We start from the raw sequence: 4868 nt of genomic DNA on the forward strand, positions 1-4868 counted from the left end.
CTCCCTCTCCCCCCATTCACTTGCATAATTAAGCAGTTTGGGCATAGGCGATGTGCAAGGCCCCGGAGAGGTCCGCGTGGGTGCGAGCACGGCGCGGCGAGCCTTGTCATGTGCCCCGGCCCCGCCCCGCCCCCTCCAGTGCATTCGGCGCGCAGCAGTCGTGTCCGTGTCGAGGGGCGGCGGCGGCGGGGGCCTGCTCTCGGCCCGGGCCCCGGGCCCCCTGACCTTGCTGATTGGAATGCATTATTAAAGGGCTGAGCTCGGCGGCCGTGTTGCAGTAGTGGTACTACTACTACTCCAGTCCTGGAGGCGTGGCGGGGCGGCGGGCGCGGGTGGTGGTATGGTGTAGGGATCGAGCGGAGCTGGGGGGGATCACAACCCCTTCGCGTTGTGGAGGGTCTTGTGGGAGTGGCCGGCGGGCAGGGGGCGCTCCGGCCACGCCCCACTCGATATAGAGATATCGACGGAGTGGATAGTGCGCCCATCTGTGTGTATGTGTGTGCGTGTGTGTGTGTCGCGGGCCGTAGCCGCCGCCACCACCCGCACCTCGTGGGAATGCGGCGAGTGAACGCGGGGCGACATACCGCGCCGCCCGAGAGTCGGTGGTCGTCGTTGTTTCAGGGATGGACGGGACCATTTGGAGGAGGGGAGGTGGGGGAGCGGGGGTCTCAAGCGACACGACCCGCGCCGCCGCCTGGGACGTTGAGGGGGATGGAGGATAAGGGGGGGGGGAGGAGTCATGAGACTGTCCGCCCGGGAGCACACGACACGGGGGAAATAATTTCGAGTGGGCGGATTAAAGTGGACTTGATCGCCATATTTCACGTGGGAATGGTCTCTCTCGGCGGCGTGTCTGGTTGGGTCCCCGCCGCCGTCGTCGTGGCCGTGGTTGCCGCCGCGCCACGCCACGCCAAGCCGGGGCAGCCCGCTCCGACAATTATATTGATCTGGCTTTTCTTCGGTCGTATTATTTTTCCCCCCTGGGCTTGGGGTTGGAGAGGCAGCAGAGGAGGAGGTGTCGTCGCGCAGCGTTGAGGCGGCCGTCGGGGCCCAGGCCAGGCCGGCGGCACCGGCGGCGCGGTAGTAGTAGTGGCCGCGCTCCTGGAATGTGAGTGTCCACCTCGGTACGCGCTGGAACCTAACCTCGGCGGGCTGCACACGGGCAGGGCGTGGCTCGCCTCGCTCAGCACGGCGCAGCGCAGCTCGCACGACGACCCGCCCGCGGAGCAGCAGGCGGAGCACCAGGCAGTACGACTTTTTCCCAGGCTGGCTGCGCTGCCCGGCTGGCTGGCTGGCTGGCTGGCTGGCTGGCTGGCTGGCTGGCTGACCGCGGCTGGCTGGCGCACATCGGTCGGCACGCCCCGGCCCGCGTGGGCGACACATACACCGCCACGCCCCACCCGCGGAGAGCGCGGGGAGCTGCGGAGCTAGCTCACGGCCCGGCAGCGCTCAGGCTGATTCACGCCGCGCACTTTCGTACACTACTTCACTTTGATACCGTAGGTCTCCATAGACCTGTGGTTTTCGCGTCTGCATGCACGGATGCGGGCGGGTTTGCCAATGCTCGCTGCTCGCTGCCCAACGGCTGCCCATAGCCCCGTGCGAGTAGGCAACCCGTCCGCACGCGGGCAATGCGGTACTGTACAACTACGAAAGTGCGCGGCGTGAATCAGCCACCTGGTAGTACAGTGTGCGACGGTCTGGCCCAGCCCCCGCGGCGGGTCGGATTCCGAACAAGGTCGGAGGGTCGCACTTTTGGGGCCGCCAGTGTCGCTTCACACACACACACACACACACACACACACACACACACACACACACACACACACACACACAGCCCGCCGCTCACACGGGGCGCACGACAAGGCATTCGGGTACCCCGGACAAAAACGCTCCGGCCCCCGTTAACCGATACTTCCCCCTTCCCGTCCCCCTCCCCTCCAATCACGCATCGGAATCTCGAGCTGCATCGTTGTTGTAAATTGTCCTACGGGCGATGCCCAATGCAAGGTTGCCGCCGTCGCCCGATGGCCCTGTTTGAGGGCGGCGAGCGGGGCGCTGCCGCTGGGGGGCCCTGCCAGCGCGCCGCCGCCACCGCCGTACTCCGTACTGGCTTGCTTTGCGCTGCCCGGGGGCCCGGGCCGGGACAGACTAAAGCAGACCAGCAGCTCTTTACGTAAGCCCCACACGTTTGCAAACTGTTGGGTCTCGCTGCGCCCCGGCCCAGAGAGGGGCCCCCAGGCCCCGGAGGAATGTCCGCCTGGAACGGGGCGGGGCGGCGGGGCGGGGTCCCGCCTGACCACCACGGGGCCGCCCGGCTGCCGCGGCGGCGTTGCCCCGGCCAGTGGGTCTCTGGGGGGTCCAGCCCGGGGCGTCCGGCGAGGCGTCCAGCCCCGGGGCGCCCCGGGCTTAGTGGGCTCGTATGATACTCATTGGGCTCCAGGGGCGCGGACCGGCGCACACCCCAGGGCAGGGAGGTGCGTCGCAGGCAGCGCCACAGCGCGCAGCTCGGCGCGCGGCTCCATCGCGCTAAATGCTTTTGTAATTCCCATCGAAAACTTCCCGCTTCCTGAACTAATACCCTGTCGGGGCTGAGACAAAGCGGTGTTGCGGGCCACAACACCCCGCAGACAGACCTGCCGTGCCGTGTCGCGGCCCTGACCCGACCGCCCGAGCCCCGTCGGAGCGCACGGTTATACTCTCCCGGCATGCAGGCGTGCGAGCGGGTTGCCTACCTTCGCCAAGCACGGCGCCGCACGGCTCTGACCGACTACAGAATGCCTGTGAGGCAACCTGCGCGCCAACATGCGGGCTTGGCTGGCTGAGAGGGACTAGCCCAAAGAGCTTACTATACAAGCTCTTTGGACTAGCCGCCCACCCTGTAGTACTACAAGTGCGGGTACAAATACGAACAAAGGGCGAGTATGGTAGGAAAGAAGGGCGACAGACTGGCTGCCTCGAGCGAAGGCAGTTCGCCTCATAGGGGAGTGCGTGCGTATTACCGAAGATTGACAGGGATTGGCCGGGGACACACAAGGCCCCTCTTGCCGTCTCTCTCATTCTCTCTCCCGCTTCGGCTTGCGGGAAAAGCATTCCTTTGTCTCTGGCCGCGCTGCCGTCGGCCCCGCCGTGCGTGGCCCCGCGCCGGCCGCACGATCGACGTCTCGCAAATAAATCGTAACTTCTGAATTTCTCATCATGTCGCTCGTGATTTTTGTTTAATTTTTATTTTACTACTATTTCCTCCCGCTCCGCGTACTTTTCCTTCTCGCGGGGAGGGCGTAGTAGTATTTAGTTGCCTTCGCGTTAATGAATGAGGGCCGGATAGCCTCGCGCAGGGCCGCGCCGATCTACCACACGCATTGCTAGCATTCCAGTAATGTGTAAGCCGGGACGCGCGTGCCACACGGCCGGAGGGGAAGTCGCGCCCGAAACTTCGCCGTGTGACGGACGCCGACGCTGCGGACACTCGCGAACTAGCGACGCGGCGGCGGCGGCGGCGACGTCGACGTCCATGTCGAAGTAGTATTCACACTTCGCTTTCTCTCCCCATGACCTCTGACCTAACCTCTTTGCCTTGCTTCTTTTTTTTCCACGCCTGTGCGAGCGAGATGGGCGCTCTCCTCTATCTTGTGTATCTCTTTTTCTCCCTCTTTCTCTCCCTCTCTCTCACTCTCCCTTTGCGCACTTCTCGCCTCTCCCGACGACGACGTCTTGTCGCGCCGCTCGTCTGTCTCGCTCGCTCTCCTCCTCTTACCTGTAAATAACCTATCCGTCTCTCCTCCTCGTCACCCACGGCACGGCGGCCCGCCGGCACTACTCGGCCGGTCACTCTCTTCTACTTACGCGCGCGTCACTCACTGTGTGGGCCTATATGTGTGTGCGGGGATGTGGGACAGCTGAGTGAGTGAGTGGCGATGACACTTTCCATGGAAGAGTGAGTGTGTGAAGTATGTGTGTGTCCAGCCCAGCCGCCGCGACCCGTAACGTCCCGTGCACCGTTACGCATTGATACTGCTATCAGCGCGGCACTGGCGGTGAGCCGAGCCGAGGACTGCCGGTGAGCACCGCCCTACCCTCCTGGGTGAGCCGCTGTGCCAGCCAGGTGCAATGTGGTTTGAGTGTTGTTGTTGGTGGAGCCGGCCGGCAGGCTCGGCAGGCGGGCTGCGGTGAGCCGCCGCCGCGACCTGTGCATATGCGTCCTTTTAGTGCGACTACTACCCCACCTCGTAAAAGTATGGGTGGGTGAGAAGAGGGGAAAACTCGGCGGCGTACAAGGTGTTTTTCTTGGGTTGCCATTACGAAATAGTCATACTCTACCGCTGTCGCAGCTTCTCCCGGTGTCCGTCGTCTTCCGTCCGTCACCCCGATGTGTTTCTCGGCGCCCCATCTAACCTCACAGTCAATGACGGCTCATCGTCATCTTCCTCCCTCGGTTTCCCCGACGTCGACCGTCTGAACTCAACCTGGGCGTCATCCTCGAGCGCTGCATCGCCATCGTCCGGATCCTCGCGGTGCCCGCCGCGCGGCCGCTCCGCGCCGGCCTCTGTCCCTCTGTCGTCGCCCTCCTCTCCTCGCCGCCGCCGCGCCCCCGCGGGTCCCTCTACTATGCCCAGCGCGCGCAATGCGCGGCCGGACCGTAGGAGCACGTCCTGCAGTGCCGTTTGTAACCGGGCCTGTTCGGCCGCCGAGAAAGACTCCGCTTCCCCGTAAAACTCGCCTCGCTCCCCAGCTTTATGCGTTATTTTGCATTTGTCTGGATTGTCGCGCCGTGCGAACGCGACGCCCCGCCCCGCCCCGTGCGTGTGTGTGGGCGCTACTGCGGGGGGCGGTGCCGCCGTGGCCGTAGCCCCTCCGGTGCCCCCCCC

The 4868-nt window shown here is 64.8% G+C and overlaps 1 protein-coding gene across 2 annotated transcripts in view; it reads left to right on the forward strand.

Annotated features, from left to right (window-relative positions):
* LOC113207619 (uncharacterized) overlaps window positions 1–4868 on the forward strand; it is a 202979-nt gene that overhangs the window by 151516 nt on the left and 46595 nt on the right. The window lies entirely within an intron of this gene.

The sequence above is a fragment of the Frankliniella occidentalis genome, unplaced genomic scaffold (assembly GCF_000697945.3).
Source record: "Frankliniella occidentalis isolate FOCC.00 unplaced genomic scaffold, Focc_3.1 Scaffold180, whole genome shotgun sequence".
NCBI lineage: Eukaryota > Metazoa > Arthropoda > Insecta > Thysanoptera > Thripidae > Frankliniella > Frankliniella occidentalis.